Consider the following 21,144-nt stretch of genomic DNA (forward strand, 5'->3'; position numbering starts at 1 on the left):
GTTTTTATTAGGGCTGTGCGAGTCAACTCATTTAATCTCAATTAACTCACTGTTATGTTAATCACAATTATTTTAATCGCAATTAATTGCATATTTATTTATTTTAGCCATTTGGACGTGGCTCTCAACATTATTATTTCAGCAATTATTTTGGGAGGTCCCCAGATGATCAGCTTAATATGCAACATTGTTTTCTCACTCAACAGAAAACAAACCAACATATGTACATATAAGTGTATACAGGGTATCTGCACATTTCTAAAGTGACAATTTATTGTCTTTTAATAATTTTATTAATACCTCTAAAATGATTTTTTTCCATTTGTGTCAAAACTAATCAACAAACTATACTTTAAAAATGGACACTGAACTACTCATGTTGCTAAGTAAATTTAACAGATCCTTATTCTGCTGCAACCTGTTTAATGCAGTACCATTATGATTTATTTGGGTTTTTTAAATGATTTCCAATAAAAGATTAACATACTTTTGCATAAAGCCAGCATAGTTTTCCACTCCCATGTTAATAGGGTTATACAAGACTTGAGAGATATCCCTCTAAGGTACATTGTGAACAGATAAAAAATGATTACTTATTTGCGATTAACCAGATAAATCATGCGATTCAAATATTTAATCATTGGACAGCACAGTTTTTTTTTTTATGAATCGAGTACAAAAGGACCCCAATGTAAAAAAAAAAACGTTGTGCTTTCTTGTGGTTTTAATCCTTTTAGTGGACCTTCCTATGCGAACTTTCTACTTCAGGGGTCTTCAACAGGGGGTCCTCAGAGTTACTACAGGGGGTCCTTCAGATCTTTGTGTCTTTTTGTTCTCCTTTTTTATATTAACCACTTGAACCCTATAGCGTCCATGTTCAGAGAACTTTAGCCAAAAATAGCAGATCTACAAGCTCACAACGCCTTGTGCTGCGAGGCGTTGTGAGCTTGTAGATCGGCTATTTTCGGCAAAGAGGTTTGGTGTAGAGGGGGAAAAAGAGCACACCAAGTACAGAGTGAAAGGTCAAGTTTATTAAGTATTGACGGTTCAAGTGGTAATTGACATGAATCCGAAAATACACTGATGATTGTGCTGTCAAACGATGAAACTATATGGAATCTGGAGGTCCCTGCTTCATCTCTCTCAGCTAAGGGGTCCTTGGCCTGAAAACGTTGACGACCCCTGTTCTACTTGAATTGAAACATTTTAGAACACTGTTCCATCACTGCAGATTTGATCCACTGACTTTGTACAATCCATGTTAACTTTGGCACATTAAAGCTGTTGTAAGAGCCTTTTGAGCCATGTTATTTTCTTACTTGATGACATCACCGCAGGGCGTGGTCAATGCCAAGGTTGTCAGCCTAGGGTTTCAGTGGCAGAGGAAAACGGTTTCAGGATGATCACTGGCAAGAGAGAGAGAGAGAGAGAGAGAGAGAGAGAGAGAGAGAGAGAGAGAGAGAGAGAGAGAGAGAGAGAGAGAGAGAGAGAGAGAGATGCAAATTACATCCTGAACATAATTCTACATTAATTTAAACTCTGACCTCTGATTGGGTAGAAAGTCTGGGAGATATAGATGGGTTATAATGATTATTAAAAGGACCTGGTGCATGTGAATATAAAGGTTGTATATCTCTGCTGTCGGGCCGAAACCTCCCAACTCCAAAATGTATATTTTCTGGAAAATGAGCTCAAGTGGAGTTAAGAGGTTTTGACCGAAGGGCTTTTTACTACTTTTCATTGGTTCAATATTATTTTAACCAACACACAGACTTATAGGGTGTTCAATAGCACATATTTATGAAAAAAAGAGAGGGCCAATCGGGTGGAGTTAGCTGCTTTGGCAGAAAGTGTGGAGTTAGGTTTTGTCCCAAGCACTTTTTACAACTTTCCATTGGTTCAATATTATTTTAACCAACACTCAGATGTAAAGGGTGTTCAATAGCCCTGATGCATGCCAAACAAATCAAAAACCTAAAAAATGGAGTTAAGAGGTTTTGGCCAGAAAGTGACGATATGGACAATCCAAATCTATTGGGAGATATTATACGTTATCATTTAACTGAATGTTGATATGGCACACTGACTATCAAGACAATAAGAACATGGGACTTCATGTCAGAAAGGTTGCAGACCCCTGACCCCTGACCTATAGCCGCAAATTGCAAAACTAGATTTTCTTTTTAATCTGATGAATCTAGGGTTGCAATACCTCCCATAGGGATTCAATGCATGTATTCTTTTGTTTGCCATCTGATTGTATTAAACAACGTCAAACCAATATTGCTGCTCTATGGAAAGCTTGAATTACGCCCTTTCTATCTGCAAAGTGTTTGTTTCATAAAAATCCACCGTAGACATGTTACGTTCAGGTTAAAACATTACTACAGCTGTTCTCTTACAAAGAGATGTTCATTTCATTTAGTTTTCCTTTAATTAGTCACCAATCTGTACCTACTGTATGTAGCCGGGCCGTGGCCCGGGCTTAGTTCATAATATTAAAAGACCATTCAACATATTCAACTTAACCATATGTTCAGGTTCTTGATAAACACATGACAATAAAAGATGGGCTGACAAGGATTCCCCCAAGAGTACAATCTTTATTTAACAATTCAGCAATAATAAAAGGGGACTTTATTGTATCAAAAGAGTTTAAAACATGCAATTATGGACGGGTACACATTAAAGTGTATTACCCCCTCAGACCGGGGAACATGTTTGTGTATTACAGTATGTACAGTATGTAGTACAGTAATTCAAAAAAAAAATATATATAGATTTGACATTTTTCAGATTTTTTTCTATGAAAGCCAAAGGTGTAAGCTATCAAATAGTTTTTGGAACTTTGTTTCTAGCTGCTACAGAGGGCTGAGTAATACGTTTTCCAGGAAAAAAAACTGTGGGTAATTTTCATATCGGACTTAGGCCTATAAGGCTTTTTTTAAAATCTGACTTAGGCCTAAATGGGTTAAAAAGAGAAGCTCTATAAAATGCAAACTGCAATAGAACAAAGGAAATAAGGGAACTGCACTGCAGGATGGCAGGCCTTAGCCACAAAGGAAGGGGAACTAAAGGCCTAAGAAACACCAGGTACACTGTAATCCCTGATGCAGTAAAACACTGATTGGATTATGTATTAAATACTTGAAATGTGTTAAAGAGTTCTACTAACTGAAACATATTGCGTGCGTGGAGCACTTTTGTCCTCTTTCAGTAATATTAAAGCTAATATTATATTCATCTGAACGATTTGTCACATAGACGTCACATTGCGTCATGACGTAGTTGCTCAAAGGGCGGAGTTTACAATCTTTGAAACATTTTCTGTAATGGCTGCCGTCTGCTCTGCGCTGGCTCGGACGCATCGGAACTTTCAAACGTTTTTCTTTGCATATTCTACAACTTCCACGATGACCACGAGTCCTCAAGCAGAACACGTTAACGGTAAGTGTCTTTACACATGAATTCAATAGTTGTTTTTATAATTTGTTCATGTTAAATTAGTTTTTTCCGTGTCGGAGAAGTTTGCCCGCGAAACCCTGTGTAGTGTGTGTGTGTGCGTTCGTGCGTGTGAGTTGCTTAAACTATATGAAGCGAGTCATTAAACATGAACTTGTGGTAGTTTTAATAATTTTGATAACACTGGAGTCTTGGTTAAGAGCACATTCCAAAAAATAACATCATGTTTGCCTAAAATGCTCGCTGCCCAGTGCCACTCTGTGTGTGTGTGTGTGTGTGTGTGTGTGTGTGTGTGTGTGTGTGCGTGTGCGTGCGTGTGTGCGTGCGTGTGTGTGTGCGCGCATTGTTTGCTTTGTGTAGCATTATTAGGCTGTATTTAGAGCAGTATTTGATTTTGCTGGTTGTAAATGGTAGCTACATTGTGTTGAAACGTTCATCATTTGTTCTAAATGAAGGAAGACAGATTTATTATGCTCCCTGGCACAGATTCACAAGCATACATCGTGTCACAACACAACTCGCCATTTTCTGTATTTGTTATTTTCACCAAGGCACGCCTAAATTCCAAGTCTTCATTGTGATACACAATGGTACCGACCATATGTTGTTTTCTTGTAGATCTATTCTTTTTGGTGAGTAGCCCTGCCAGAATGTTTTATTTGCTTAAAATTATGTAGGCCTACAGTTTGATTTCATTACTGTATATTAGTTGTGTCCAAGGGTCAATACCATGTTGGCTTATGGTGGACATATTTTGTCATTTTCTTTTTGTCAGACATGGGAAAGGAGCAGACAATATTACCAGAAAAACAGAGCTAGCCTTGAATGAACATGACACTAACTCTTGCGTGTACAAATGAAACCAAATGGACCCTTACAGGTCTGTAACTCTTGAGTCTACAAATGGAACCAAATGAACCCTTACAGGTCTGTTACTCGTTGTCGCTGAGTGTGCTTTGGCAATGTAAACGTATGTTTTCTCATGCCAATAAAGCTCCTTTGAATTGAATTGAGTGTCCAAATGGAACCAAATAGACTCTGCAGGTCCATTTGGTTCCATTACACTCAGTTAAGGGGTCCTTAAAAATAAAACATTTGAGAACCATGGAATATGCCATAGTGTCGTAGTAGATAAAATAAAACATGACGGTTACTGGGTTACAAAATAAGAACTGAAACAAATAAAAATCCAAACACATTGTCTAAAATATTTTGTGTTAGGTGACCATTATTCAAAGTAGTATATTGTTTAACAGTGGACTGGCTTTTGATTGTACCTTCACTTCCTTCCAGGACCAGAAGTCAGAGCAGGCAACAGCACAGGAGGAGACTCCAAGCAACAGGAGAGTCAAAGCAGCAGCTCCAGGGCAAGCATAGAATAGAGCCACTTGACAAGGTACTAACATCACTGAAAACAACGCTGGATTGGATTCAGTAACAGTAGTCTTTAACTTCCACCTTATCCACCAGCCAGCCTTAGTTATCCTATGCAAAGCAACCTGTTCATAGATTCCATATAGTTTCATTGTTTGACAGCACAATCATCAGTGTATTTTGGATTCATGTCAATTTGTGTTTTCAGATATTTAACCACTTGAACCATCAATACTTGATAAACTTGACCTTTCACTCTGTACTTGGTCTGCTCTATTTTTCCCTCTACACCAAACCTCTTTGCCAGAAATAGCAGATCTACAAGCTCACAACGCTGCGTTGTGAGCTTGTAGATCTGCTATTTTTGGCTACAGTTCTCAGAATAAGGACACTAGGGTTCAAGTGGTTAATATAAAAAAGAAAAAAATATAGTTTCTATCACTCAAAGATTTGGAGGGCCCCCTGTAGCAACTCTGAGGACCCCCTAGGGGTCCTGGACCCACTGTTGAAGACCCCTGGTATATTGTTTAACAGTGGACTGGCTTTTGATTGTACTTTCACTTCTTTCCAGGACCAGAAGTCAGAGAAGGCAACAGCGTTGGAGGTAGCAACAGGAGAGTCAAAGCAGCAGCTCCAGGGCAAGCATAGAACAGAGCCACTTGACAAGGTACTAACATCACTGAAAACAACGCTGGATTGGATTCAGTAACAGTAGTCCTTAACTTCCACCTTATCCACCAGCCAGCCTTAGTTATCCTATGCAAAGTACTCTGTTATATCTGTCTGTCTTTCAATGTTACTGTATATGAGATGCACAAAGTGTCCTGTGTAAAGAAGCCGTAAAGCTTTCTAGGATCTCCTTTTATTTGACCTTGTACCAGTGATTTGTGCTGTAATGAAACTGTACTTTTTCCCATTACAAACTTCAATTAAAATAATCAATCAATCAGAATGAAAGACAACATTGGGTTTTCTTTCCATAGTGGTATATTTAACAGTGGCTTTTGACTTGACTTCCCTCCAGGCTCCGAAGTCCAAGCAGGCGTTGGAGGTGGCACAGGCTCAAAGCAGCAGCTCCAGGGCAAGCATAGAACAAGGTACTAACATCACTGAAAACAAAGCTGGTTTGGATTCAGTAACAGTAGTCCTTAACTTCCACCTTATCCACCAGCCAGCCAAGGTACTAACATCACTGAACAAACACAATATAGCTATGATTACTGTCAGAATATCAAGCTTGAACCTTTGAACAAAACAAGTTTTAAACCAAAGATTTCACTTACCCTACCTAAATTGTACATTTGGTAGTGTAATGGTAGGCTTATATTAACTGACATTTATGCTGCTGGGGCTAAAATGAAATCACGCTTGTTCAGCAAAGTACGGTGGGTGTATCCAACCAACAGTGATGATTTGAAATCATAAACCGGTTAATAGCTAAGCAGATTAATGAGGGAATCGTTCACTTTGTGATGCAAGCATGAAACTTGGTACATATACACTTCGAATCCCACTCTTTTCAAAAATAGCGGTAGCCAAGCAAAATTTCAAGATGGCGGCCCCCGAAATCCAAGATGTCCGTCCAAAAATGTTGTTTTTCCTTTATAACTCAAATTGCATTGATTTTAAGACCCATAAATGTATTGAAGTTGAATATAAAGATGGGCATTGCGGATGTTTCGGTACCAAATACATGTCTGTATCTATTACGGATATTGAGATACAGCATATAGTTGGAGTAGATTGATAGCTAATTTCATAAGAATCGTTCAAAGCATGACATTTGCCACAAATGCTCTCTAAGGGACCCTCTTATGGAAAAGGGCGCTGGCCACTCAAAATTCCAAGATGGCCACCACCTTAGCGGAGCAGATAGTGATATGATCTATCAGGACGTCATACAAGCATGAAAAGTGCCATGAACCGTATCCATACCTCACTCAGACACATGAAATGTGAAGATGTTCCCAAGATGTTCCCAAGATGTGTGTTTTGCCAAATAGTTTTAATCGCATTTGCAACTACACAGTGCTGTGCAGACAAAACCCAATTTGAAACATTTGCACCTTCCGCTGCACCCTGATTTGCAGCCACATTTGTTGAGTTCTTGGCAACTCTCTGCAACTGGTGAATTGGCTGTCCAGAAGATCAGCCATTCTTCACCAAACCTCTTCCATCCCCAGTCAGCTGGACTCTGTGATTCTGGCTGATGCAGAGCTTGGTGTTCTACCCACAATACATGCTTATGCCATGAAATATAAGAGTACACACATTGTCTTTGATGTGTACAGTCCATCAAGCCTCAAAATGGAAACAAGATCCAAACGAGGCCAGGGAGGTCGACGCCAAGTGACAAACAAAAATAAAGTTCCTTCAAATTGGCACAATTTTCTCAGACATAATGATAACAAGACAGACCTCTTCCACTTTCTGGCTGACAAGATTGCACAAATGACTGTGCCAAACATGGTTGTTGTAACCAAGGGACCAGATGTCTTGAGCACCTCTGAAACCAGTCTGGTTAGTCTAAACAAATGTTTCCATGAAGTAGCTGATACACAGATCTTTGTACATGCCAGGCATGCCACAGAGGAGGGTAGCAAAGCCATCCTGATCAAATGATACTGACATTCTCGTCATAGGATTAAGCATCTTTCCCTCACTTCAGGTCCTTGGTCTCCAGCAGCTGTGGGTTGCATTTGGTCATGGTCAGAGTCTAAGGTGGATTGGTGTACATGAACTGTACCGCTGTATTGGACCAGAAAAGGCAAAAGGCATACTGTTCTTTCATGCCTTTACTGGTTTCGATACGGTATCCGCCTTTCGCAAAAAAGGCAAAAAGTCTGCCTGGCAAACATGGGATATTTGCTCAGAGGTTTCTCCCATCTTCACCAAACTCAGCCAATATCCCATTGAACTTAATGAAGTTGACCTGAAGACACTGGAGCGGTTTGTGGTCCTTATGTATGATTGATCAAGCACAGCTGTTAGTGTGGATGAAGCTAGACTGGACATGTTTGCCCGAACCTCCAACAAGAGCAACTCTGCTTCAACCCACTAAACGTGCTGCGTACTGTATCAGGCAGGCTGCATATGGGGTCAGTCCACCCAGCGTCAGCCAGAATCAGAGTTCAGCTGACAGGGGATGGAAGAGGTTTGGTGAAGAATGGCTGATCTTCTGGATAGCCAATTCACCAGTTGCAGAGAGTTGCCAAGAACTCACCAAATGTGGCTGCAAATCAGGCTGCAGCAGAAGGTGCAAATGTTTCAAATTGGGGTTTGTCTGCACAGCACTGTGCAGTTGCAAATGCGATTATGGGAACATCTTGGGAACATCTTCACATTTCATGTGTCTGAGTGAGGTATGGATACGGTTCATGGGACTTTTCATGCTTGTATGACGTCCTGATAGATCATTTCACTATCTGCTCCGCTAAGGTGGCGGCCATCTTGAAGAAAACAGTCGCCATCTTGGAATTTTGAGTGGCCAGCGCCCTTTTCCATAAAAGGGTCCCTTAGAGAGCATTTGTGGCAAATGTCATGCTTGCATCACAAAGTGAACGACTCTTATGAAATTAGCTATTAATCTACTCCGACTATATGCTGTATCTCAAGATCAGTAATAGATACAGACATGTACTTGGTACCAAAACATTCGCAATGCCCATCTTTATATTCAACATCAATACATTTATGGGTCTTAAAATCAATGCAATTTGAGTTATAAAGGAAAAACAACATTTTTGGACGGACATATTGGATTTCGGGGGCCGCCATCTTGAAATTTTGCTTGGCTACCGCTATTTTTGAAAAGAGTGGGATTCGAAGTGTATATGTACCAAGTTTCATGCTTGCATCACAAAGTGAACGATTCTTTTGAAATCACCCATTAATCTGCTTAGCTATAATAAGTAAAATGGTGGTTAGTTGCTGTCCTACTTGTATGTTTCCTATTGCTTTAATATTGTGTCTTTACTCTGTAGGTCCAGACCCAGCTGACTCAACCCAACTGCAACAGACCAGATGAGCCAGAGTCAGAAAGAACTTCAATAAGCCCAAGACCCAAACGCAGCAGGTAACAAGATAGATAGATACCTTTATTATCCCAAGGGGGAAATTCTACACTGTCTGTATGTACAGTATATCTTGGCGATGTGGAGGCAGCCCACCTCCCTTGCTAAGCATGGAAGCATGTTTTTTGTTTCCAGGTCCCTGCCGGTACAAGAGTCAAGTTCAAATCAATCTTTTCCCTGCACCCCTACAAGTATCTGAACCTTTTGTTCTGTCCTTTTGTTTTTTATAGGTCTATGCTGAGTTCCAGCGGGTAACAAACCAGAACCTGCCCAACAAGTTCTACACCAAGTTGGATCGCCACACTCCCTTGATGGCAATATTTCGAGAAGAGGCATCCAGATCTGGAGCGGTCGCAGATGCATTGAATGGAATGTTCAAGCTACATGATGAACAGGTAGATATTATGTATCTGCATGATATAACCAGTGTAATGACCCAAATTAAGGGCACGGTGGCGCAGTCAGAAGACCCGTCTCCTCACAGCTAGAAGGTGGGTTTCAATTCCCATCGGGAAGCTGGGGGTGAGTTCTCTCATTCCGCATCCACAGTGCCCACAGGCACACACCCTAGGTTGGGTTGGTGAAAGGGCCTTTCTGAGTTTGCATGTCCTGGCGTGTCTCCTAGGTAATCCTGGTCACTATAATCCCTCCCCCTGGCCAGCCAGGGCGCCTGATGGAGGGGATTGTAACTGGTTGGAATAACGTGTTCATTCCACGCACTACATCCAACCGGGGACGTTCCCCCTGTCAGGTGATAAGAAGCGGGCTGCACACTACTCATGCACTGAAGGAAGCATGAGCTCAGTTTGGGTCTCTCCCCAGGTTGGCAGAGGGAGCGCAGAGTTCAGGATTACCGTTTAGGCAAATTGGCACCTGGCGAAAAATGGGTTACAAAGTCATGGGATAAAAAAGAGGCAAATAAACTAGTATTGTCCCTAAGACTTGTATTTTAGCTAATTCATTAGTAAATGTCTAAATATTTGCACTTTTTAATCTTCATAGGAATGTGCATGATATCTACACGAAGCGTACAACTGTGCTCCATGCCCTTCCGGTGTTCCTGCGAGAGGATGCCTCTACAGTGTTCAAAACATGCACGGTGAGTCCTCATTATCACACCTAAATTAACCTTCATACTTCTGTGTTCTGTTATTCCGGGGAAAGTGTTGGCTGAAATGTACCGATCGACAAGCTCAGAGTGTGACGCAGGGCGTTGTGTTGTGAGCTTGTTGATCCATTCATTACTAAATGTCTAAATATTTACACTTTTTTAATCTTCATAGGAATGTGCATGATATCTACACGAAGCGTACAACTGTGCTCCATGCCCCTCCGGTGTTCCTGCGAGAGGATGGCGTTCCTGCGAGAGGATGCCTCTACAGTGTTCAAAACGTGCACGGTGAGTCCTCATTATCACACCTAAATTAACCTTCATACTAGTGTTTTGTTATTCTAGGGAAAGTGTTGGCTGAAATTTGCCGATCGACAAGCTCGGAGTGACGCAGCGCGTTGTGTTGTGAGCTTGTTGATCTGCTATTTTCTGTGGAAGCTTTCTTCACAATACCAATGCGGGTGCTTAATGGTTCATTTTTGTTAGACTGTGACCAGTTTGCTGGTCAGTCATCTACAGTAATACCATGGTCAGTATACCAGTTACAAATGCTTTTGGCTGATTTGTATATTGCTGCTTAGTTTGTTCAGTAACTGGGGTTGCCCATTTCCTTAAGCTCTTCGGTAAATAGAAACTTCATACCAATTTTATCCGCTCAGAAGAGAACGCCACAAAGATCAGCTTCAATTCTCTAGTATTACAGTTTCAAATTTGTCTTTTTGTTTTATTTTTATTTTATGATCACTTTGAATTGCACTTGTTTATCCTGTCCCGAGTTCATTCTCCTGATCAAACATAATACTAAATACTAGGAAGGTGGAGAAACCTGTTATTGAACTCCTGAGTGATGCGATTACTATGTGATTAGTATGTGATGTACATTTCCTTCATTCCTTCAGGAAATTGACAACGATCCAGGGCTCTTTGGCGGAGTTGTGCTCCTGATGGCGGCGGCTGTTGGAGTCAGGCGGGCTATACACTACAACCCGAGGGAAGTCAGTCATCATTGAAGGTGAAGATGTGATCTCCCTTCCCAGATAGTATTCTTTTTTTTTACGTCAAGGGCCTTCCTTCAGGCCTTGAGGTCAGTGTATCCACAGTTCTCTACTATAAACAAGTTGGACAAGATGAGAGAGTGAATGTGTTGGACATTGTTCAATACCCATGTGTACACAGGGTTTAGTTTTTCTTTTCTATCTTCAAGGATCTTGTCTCTGTTTTTCTTGTATTTACTTAACCTGTATTCAGTGACTACTGATTTCACTTGCATTTAAAAGTGTACATTTCAGTTGTAGTTTGAAGTTTAGAATTAGTTTATGGCTGTATTCATCAACCGTCCAGTTATTAAACTGTATGACCAAATTAAATGAGAATTACAGGGTTCCCACGGTCATGAAATTCCTGGAAATATTTTGAAATTAGAAAAATATTTTTACACTACTGGAAAAGTTTTGGAATTTATCAAGGGTCCTGGAAGGTCCTGGGAAAAAAAGGTATTTTCATAAACCGTGTTATACAGAATTCCTCAACTCTTGCTCGTCAGGGTGGAGGGGTCCCCAGTTAAAACATGATTGATTTTGAGGGTCACGGCCTGAAAAGTTTGAGAACCACTGGCATACTCTACCTGTCTTTGGGCATTGCGCATAGGATTAAGTGACCTGTTATTTGGCTGAATTATTGTTATATAGTCCTGGAAATTGGGTTAAATATTCTGGGAAAAATGAATTGGTAAAGATGTGTGGGAACCCTGGAATTAATTTTAGTTGCACCGTTTAATATTACATTTCAGTTGTTTGACGTTTGCAATCTGTTCATGACAAGATTATGGATGTATTTAACAGTGTTAAAAAAGTACATGGTACAGTGTCTGTAGTATACTTGCGCTGTGAACCAAGTGGTGCTCACACACATATATAAATATATACACACACACATAGACAGGCAGAGACATACACATACATAGACAGGCAGGCAGGCAGACGGCACACGCGTCAAACTCGGAGCAATCAGTAGTAGTTTTATGCAGACAGTTGTTTGTTGTTTACAATCTGCTCGTGGATGTAACAGTTTAAATAAAATGACATGATACTTTTCACTTTTTGTAAAATAGTCTTTATAAAGTTAACCACTACGTTAACATAAACTGGCCTGAAGGCATGTTTTTATAGCTTTTATGGTGTGGTCATTACATGTGTTTGGACAATTCATTGTTTGCACTTTAAATTCATACACTATACCTTGGGTATTACCACGCACTGGAAATGGTTGATACTATTGTAATTGCAAAATGTATCTTCATTTGCTTTTGTCAGTTTATTTTCATGATTGATTTTGAAGTTTTTGGGGGCTACAAGATGTAATTTGTATTTAAAGTTTAAAAATTGACTTATCGTATGTCAATGTTCAAAATGTTAAATAAACTGATTTCATGGAACTTGAATTTCTGCTTTTTTAGTTGTGATTTAATTAAACGGTTAATACAATTATTTCCTGGTAATTGATATATAGAAGTACAAGTAACTAATTTATAAGTTCTGATAACTGATCCATGGTACATGTAACTGAAATATATAAGTACAATTAACTCTATTTTTTAAAGTTCTGATAACTGACACATGGTACATGTAACTGAAATTTATAAGTACGAGCAACTCTATTTTTTAAAGTTCTGATAACTGACACATGGTACATGTAACTGAAATTTATAAGTACGAGCAACTCTATTTTTTAAAGTTCTGATAACTGACACATGGTACATGTAACTAAAAAGTTTACGTTCTGAATACGTCTGACTTTTGAGTTTATTAACTCAAAATCTTTGAGGTAAATGATTCCCTCAAAACTTTTGAGTATTGGTTACTAATTCGGGCTTACAGTGTACCCTGGCCTAATCAACCACCTTAAAAAGGAGTAGTTCACCCCCAAATGCATTTGGGTCCCCATCCGGAATCAATGGGGGTAGATTTACTAGAATAAAATCATTGTCTTAGGAATACAAAAAATACAAAAAGATATTATTTTACTCAAGTCTCCATGGCGTGAGTAATCAATAGAAAAAAAGTCATTTTGAGGGTGAACTACTCCTTTAAGGTAAAAGCTAAGGCATTCAATAAAGCAGAGCATGCAAGGGAGGTTGAGTGCAAAACACCGATCAGTAAGGGCACAGCAATAGATACAATTCACAGCAATAGATATTTCTTGGGGGATATACTATAAAGTTTAATGACAAAACCATTAAATACTATTAAAAATAAACACCAAACAGAACAAAACGGCAGTGGCAGTCTATCTACAACGGGAACACAAACACTATAAAAGAGATATATTATAAACAACCAGAATAGTGACATTTACATTTAGTACCTCTGTCTAATTAACGAATGAACGCAACCCATGTGGAGGCACAACACGGGCAGCAGTCTCTAAGGAGCAGGGCCTAAAGTGACAAACAGACAGGTCAGTCTCAAGGGCACATATTGTATTGGCTTCACCCATTACTTCCAATAGAAACCTACCCAGAGCATCCATGGTACACAACAACTCAACCTGCTACCACAGGGACAGCAGAGGGAAATGCACCCATCAGTGTTGCCAGATGGGAAATGTTGAATTATCGTACCGGAGGCTCAGAATTATTGTATTTGACATGAAACTATCGTACACAGCCAAAAAAGAGAAATCACTTGCGTAAAAACGTAATTTCACCAAAAAATGCGTCTTTAGTGTAAGAAACGACCTTGTTTGAGACTCCTGCGTGACAAAAACGCATCAAATATGCTGCGTGGAGGCAGGCAACTTCCTGGAGCTTACACAAATAAAAGCCTGAAACTGGTCTGGAAAGATGCAACCGGTGTTTTTAATGCCTCCAAGTACAGATCTAGGGACAGATTGACTGATTTCCTGGCTTATTTTGAGAAGCCAAACCAGATCCCAGATCAGCAGCCAGGGAAAATAGTGAATTCACACTCTTTTTGGTGATATGCCGAAATTATCGTACATTCGGGCATTTTTGGAATTATTGATCGTACATCGTACAGAGGGTGAAATTATCGTACAAATACGATAATTATCGTACAACTGGCAACACTGGCACCCATACTAGCTGTGGCTTTTATAGTGAACCAAACAATCTGGGTAACAGGAAGTGAGGAGCTCTGGCCTGTCTCTCTACAGTAGCCCATAGAGGGACATTCCTGACTGGCTACAAGTACACAATGAGATACTGTAGCTCTGGTCCATAGCATTAGTGGAGTTCTCCCTAACGCTATGTTCCTCTACCTCTGTATTCCTTGGCAAAACCGGAAAACCCAGCTGTCTGGTCCGGAAATAACAAAAAACTGTTTCGCCCCTCACCAAACCAAAGGTATCAGTGGACAGTTGAAAGCTTACTCTACTTCGTGGACACAGTCTGGGCCCCCCACCACACGTTTAAAATATATTTATAGGGCGAAATGAAAAATATTCCACCGGATGGAGACGCTTTTCCTGGTTGAATACTGTTTTTACGAAACAGCGCTTCCAACGTCGCAAATAACACCCAGCGAGACTACGCTGCCCTCCACACTAGGCGTGGTCACCGTCTCCTAGCAATTCATTTTCAATGAGAGGCGGGCAGCTTTTTCGGGCGCTCAGCGAAGTTTTGTGGGTGGCGAGGCGAGCGGGCTCGGTCTCGTGAAATCCACCGCGAGTGTGCTCGTTTGTGCATGTGTACGCGGGCGGTGAGAGATGGATTGTGTTCATCTTTGTGAAATACCGCGCAACGTTTACTGACTGAGCGAGTGTGTTTGTGTCTCACCGCGGTGCGGCCACCGCTGATCCTAGTGGCTGCCCCGATGGCAACCGTGGATAGTGTGGAGGGCACCTAATGCTCTGTTAATGCGGTGCATTTCGGTCCTCTGACCTGCGTGGCAGTAGTGAGTTGGCACCGTGATGGCGACAACAAATAGTAAAAAACTAGAAGAAATGGAATATCCATTCCATTTCACTTCCATTACAGTTTCTATAATGGTTTCTATTCTATTAGCTTGGATTCCCCATTGACCCTTACAGGTCCATGTGTACACTCTCAGAGTTACAGACCTGTAAGGGTCCATTTGGTTCCATTTGTACACTCTCAGAGTTACAGTCCATATGGAACCCCCTCAAGGACCCCTGGTGGTCCCTGGACCACACATTGAGAACCACTACTCTATGTGATTAGCAGAGTGGGCAGAAGCAGTAGAAAATACATGATTCTCTGACACAAACGTGGTCTTGCTGACCCCTTGTGGTCACATTCACTACATTTCTGGGGATCTACTAGCCGCAAATTGCAACACTAGATTTTTTTTATAATCGGATGAATCTAGGGTTGCAATACCTCCCATAGGCAGCCAATGCATCAAAACAGTTTTTTGCTATCTGATTGTATTAAACGACTTCAAACTCAGCAATATTGTGGCTCTATGGAAAGCTTGGAATTTACTCTTTCTATCTGCAAAGTGTTTGTTTCAGAAAAATCCACAGTAGACATGTTAGGAGCTACTTTCTATCCAAGAAATTTGGTTCAGGTGATAATTTCTTCTAAGTCCTGGAGTTTGGAAGCGCTCGTGGAAAATCCCTCAACGGTCCTGTGACCACCTGGTTCTAAATGTCACATTATGCAGGAGGCAGCGGGACATGGCGTTATAGAAGACGAGCGCTTCCGAAGTTCAACACTTAGAAAATAAACCATGTCTGCTCGGATTTCTTGACAGAAAATAAATCATAACAATTATACGGTGGATTTTTCTGAAACAAACACTTTGCAGATAGAAAGAGTAAATTCCAAGCTTTCCATAGAGCCTCAATATTGCTGAGTTTGAAGTCGTTTAATACAATCAGATAGCAAAAAACTGTTTTGATGCATTGGCTGCCTATGGGAGGTATTGCAACCCTAGATTCATCCCATTTTAAAAAAATCTAGTGTTGCAATTTGCGGCTAGGGATCTACTATAGTTAGTCAAGAATGAAGAAGTTATTTTCATTATTTTGAAAATAACTTCATTCTTGACTAATTATACTTATATTATGTCCTATAATGGAAACAGATATTCTCTAAGGTTATCCTTGTGACATACTACGGTATCTTGGGGAGAAGATTTATTCATTTACGTACCATAATATGACATAAATGTAAGGTTCTATAAAGCAACAATGTAACTGATAATATGACATAAATGTAAGGTTCTATAAAGCAACAATGTAACTGATAATATGACATAAATGTAAGGTTCTATAAAGCAACAATGTAACTGATAATATGACATAAATGTAAGGTTCTATAAAGCAACAATGTAACTGATAATATGACATAAATGTAAGGTTCTATAAAGCAACAATGTAACTGATAATATGACATAAATGTAAGGTTCTATAAAGCAACAATGTAACTCAGGGGTTGTGGTGGATGAAACAGTTCTTTACAGAGGTGACCTGAGACCAAACAAAGTGACAACCACTGTTCTAGTCTCATTCATGAAGCTCTTCCTGTGTTGTTGTTGACAATAACAAACAGTTGGTATTTTAATGAATGAAACATGTGTGTTGTTGACAATAACAAACAGTTAATGAATTAAACATGTGTGTTGTTGTTGACAATAACAAACAGTTGGTATTGTAATGAATGAAACATGTGTGTAACGTACCTGTTTCAAGGTGTTTCCACACACTGCATCATTAGTGGACTCCACAACTTAGATCTATAGATTCACACTCATTCCCACTGATTTATAAATGACTGTAGTCTATAGTCGGGGACCCAGTCCTCAAAATGGGAGGGGACCTGTGATTTTCTGCCGTACTTTTTATTTCTGTTTTATCTATTAGTTTGGTCATTAAGGTCCACAGAATGAGAGGCCTGCTCTGCCGGAAACATCGCGAAAAAAAGTTATGGCCATTTATATATTCACTGTCCCATTGACTCCACTAGAAATATTAAAAAAATAAAAAACATCTGCTTTAATTAGCATGTGAGGGGTCAAATTAGGGGTTCTTCATGATTCTGAATCCATTGCAAGCAATTGTTTTGCATAAAAAACATTGCTTGGGTTACTTTTCGGCAGCCCAAAACTGTGAAAAGTGGAAAAAAAGTGATGACTCATCACTTTTGACTGTTTTGGGGGGTTGATATCTTGCTCAAGGAATGTATTTCATGCAAAACAAATGCTTGCAATGGATTCAGAATCACAAAGAATCCCTAATTTGACCCCTCACATGCTAATTAAAGCAGACTTTTTTTCTTTTTTTAATATTTCTAGTGGAGTCAATGGGACAGTGAATATACAAATGGCTATAACTTTTTTTCGTGATGTTTCCGGCAGAGCAGGCCTCTCATTCTGTGGACCTTAATGACCAACCTAATAGATAAAACTGAAATAAAAAGTACGGCAGAAAATCACAGGTACCCCTCTTTTCTTTGAGCTTTTGGCCATGTGGGTCCTCGACTACTAGTAGCTCCACATGCTCTGTGTGGACTGAGGTATCCCATTGCCCGGAGGAACGGTTTGGTCACGCCCTGATTGGCTAGTTGGTTGTTAGGCAGCATTCATTCATTCATTCATTCATTCATGTTTTACACCACATCTGTTGTTCATTAAAAAAGTATGAATTAATGAAGTTATAATAGTTTTCTTTTCTTTTGTGTCTGTAATTCTTAAAGGGTAACTCTGATTTGGTTCCATTTGTACCCTCTACAGACCTAGGGATCCATTTTGTAACTGATAATAAATGTAACTTACATTTATGTCATATTATCAGTTACATTGTTGCTTTATAGAACCTTACATTATGTAAGCAACAATGTAACTGATAATATGACATAAATGTAAGGTTCTATAAAGCAACAATGTAACTGATAATATGACATAAATGTAAGGTTATATAAAGCAACAATGTAACTCATTGCCAGTTTTAAGATACTTTTATGGGTTAAACTGGTTATAATCTATATCAGAGCACAGGGCTCACAGCCGATGGACAACGTGAGATCTTGTAGATCTGCTATTATTGGTGAATGTCCCCCCAGAATGCTGGGGTTCAAGTGGTTAAACATCAAGTTATTTTCAATCTGTCCTGTAATGGAAACTGATATTCTCTCTAGTTTTCCTCGTGACATAGCCTACTACTGTATGTTAGGAGGAAAGATTTACATATTTATGTACCATAATGACATGAATGTAAAGTTCTATAAAGCAGGGGTCTTCAACGTTTTCAGGCCAAGGACCCCTTAGTTGAGAGAGAGATGAAGCAGGGACCCCCACAACCTGTTCATAGATTCCATATAGTTTCATTGTTTCACAGCACAAAGTGTATTTTGGATTCATTCATGTCACTTCATGTTTTCAGATATTTAACCACTTGAACCGTCAATACTTAATAAACTTGACCTTTCACTCTGTACTTGTTCTGCTCTTTTTCCCCTCTACACCAAACCTCTTTGCCGAAAATAGCCGATCTACAAGCTCACAGCGCCTCGCAGCGCGAGGCATTGTGAGCTTGTAGATATAGCTATTTTTGGCTAAAGTTCTCAGAATATGGACGCTAGGGACGGGTTCAAATGGTTAATATAAAAACAGAGAAAAAAAGTTTCTATCACACAAAGATTTGGAGGACCCCCTATAGTAACTCTGAGGACCCCCTAGGTGTCCCAGACCCCTGTTGAAGACCCTTGCTATAAAGCAACAATGTAAGTCATAATATGACATAAATGTATTTTATTTTAATTATTTACAGGTGGTGACCAGAGATTAAAACGATGTGAGAATTGTTATACTAAACAGAAATTAAAACAGATTAACGTAAATATTATACGTAAATATAATATATAATCAAAACAATCACAGCCTTTAAAGCAATGACTGTAAATAAGGACAGTGAAGAGTTTTAAATGTGATGTAAAGTGTGAAACACTCATCTAAAGTGTTGTTCCATTCCTTTTCTACCATTTGGAGTCCTTGCAGCCTGAACCCTCAAGCACTTACCAGCTGACGTCAGTAGGGGGCAGCAGTGGCTCAGTGGCTCAGGGGTAGAGTTGCAGTCTTAGAACACAGACGGTTCCCGAAGCGTTCCCAGTTCGATCCCGGGCTAGTGTGGAAGAGTCCTTGAGCAAGACTCTGAACCCCTAGTTGCTCCCGGTGAGCAGGTTGGTGTCTTGCATGGTTTCCTCTGCCATCGGTGTATGAATGTGTGTGTGAATGGGTGAATGTAATGCACAATCTATTTACAAGGGCCTTGGATAAACACGCTATACAAATGCACCATTTACCATTTATGTCACTTAAGTCAGTGAGGGTGCAGGGATGACATTGGAATTGGGCCGTTGAACACAACTACATTTGGAAGTTGGAAGCGCTCCTGGGAAATCACTCAGCAGTCCTGTGTACCATCTGTTTCTAAATGTCACATAATGCAGGAGGCAGCGGGATGTTGCGTTATTGAAAACGAGCGCTTCCAAACTCTCGACAGATAGATGGATGGATGGATGGATGGATAGAGGGAGGGAGGGAGGGAGGGAGGGATGGATGGATGGATGGATAGATGGATAGATGGTTAGATGGATAGATGGATAGATAGATAGATAGATGGATAGATGGATAGATAGATCTATTAAATGGCAGATCTACAAGCTCACTGAGAGTGTACAAATGGAACCAAATGGACCCTTATGGGCCCGTGCGTGCGTGCGCGCGTGTGCACAGAATAACCCTCACAAAAAATTCCATTATTATTATTTCTTTAATGAACACAATTGTATCAGCGTTTAATGTAACTTTGGCACAATTTAAATGGTTTCATTTTCTTGAAGATATTAGTAAATATACATGAAAGGTTTGAAATAAATGTTTTACATTTTATAATAAAATGTTATAGTTAAAAAAACAAGGATTTTCAGAACACTTCATTGGAGTTTCCATTATCAACACAACTTTACAATATTCATGTTTAAATGTTCTAGACCAGATGTTCTCACACGTGCTGGTCTCGACCCCCGAAATTATATTTGAACTGGAGACCCCCCAAAATAATCAGGTTTGAACTGGAGACCCCCCAAAATAACCATATATATTCAGGTTTGAACTGGGGACCCCCCAAAATAACCATATATAATCAGGTTTGAACTGGGGACCCCCCAAAATAACCATATATAATCAGGTTTGAACTGGAGACCCCCCAAAATAACCATATATAATCAGGTTTGAACTGGGACCCCCCAAAATAACCATATATAATCAGGTTTGAACTGGAGACCCCCCAAAATAACCATATATAATCAGGTTTGAACTGGGGACCCCCCAAAATAACCATATATAATCAGGTTTGAACTGGGGACCCCCCAAAATAACCATGTTTAATCAGGTTTGAACTGGGGACCCCCCAAAATAACCATGTTTAATCAGGTTTGAACTGGGGACCCCCCAAAATAACCATATTAAATCAGGTTTGAACTGGGGACCCCCCAAAATAACCATATTTAATCAGGTTTGAACTGGGGACCCCCCAAAATAACCATGTTTAATCAGGTTTGAACTGGGGACCCCCCAAAATAATCATATATAATCAGGTTTGAACTGGAGACCCCCCAAAATAATCATATATAATCAGGTTTGAACTGGGGACCCCCAAAAATAATCATATATAATCAGGTTTGAACTGGGGACCCCCACCCTGACAAAACTGTAAACTGTAGGAGTTGAGGCTTTACATTTGGTTAGACTCAGTTCAACGTTGCGAGGCGTTGTGAGCTTGTAGATCGTCTATTTTCATAATATTTGCCCCTTTATGTTATTTGACAATTTGTCCAATGTTTGACCAGTTTATAGTTTCATTACTTTTAGAAGTGCTTTCATTGTCACTTCACTGTCATCTGGGGACCCCCTGGGGGGGGTCCCCAGATGGGGGTCCCTCTGGTGGTCCGCAGATGGGGGTCCAGACCCACAGGTTGAGAACAAACCTTTTCATGTCAATCTGAGAGGTTTGTGCCAGAGACTACATTTTTACAAGATTCCTTGTTTGAAAGCAGATCAACAAGCTCACAACGTACCACAGCACGGTGAGTTGTGAACTTGTAGATCTGCTGTTTTCAATTTATACAGTAAAATGATTAAA

The 21,144-nt window shown here is 40.0% G+C and overlaps 3 long non-coding RNA genes across 3 annotated transcripts in view; all 3 read left to right on the forward strand.

Annotated features, from left to right (window-relative positions):
* Nucleotides 1-21,144, forward strand: part of LOC308308390 — a 319,469-nt gene that overhangs the window by 47,925 nt on the left and 250,400 nt on the right. Inside the window, exon 2 of the long non-coding RNA XR_013963286.1 lies at nt 20,977-21,103. This is a non-coding gene — a long non-coding RNA (uncharacterized lncRNA). The remainder of the gene's footprint in view (nt 1-20,976; nt 21,104-21,144) is intronic.
* On the forward strand, nt 3,383-5,935 carry LOC308308388. Its single transcript, XR_013963284.1, has 4 exons — nt 3,383-3,447; nt 4,756-4,858; nt 5,408-5,503; nt 5,861-5,935. It is a non-coding gene; the product is annotated as an uncharacterized lncRNA (long non-coding RNA).
* Nucleotides 8,804-10,975, forward strand: LOC308308385. Its single transcript, XR_013963281.1, has 5 exons — nt 8,804-8,911; nt 9,140-9,304; nt 9,912-10,008; nt 10,193-10,308; nt 10,920-10,975. It is a non-coding gene; the product is annotated as an uncharacterized lncRNA (long non-coding RNA).

Source organism: Nannobrachium achirus (genome assembly GCF_963921795.1).
Source record: "Nannobrachium achirus genome assembly, chromosome: 23".
NCBI lineage: Eukaryota > Metazoa > Chordata > Actinopteri > Myctophiformes > Myctophidae > Nannobrachium > Nannobrachium achirus.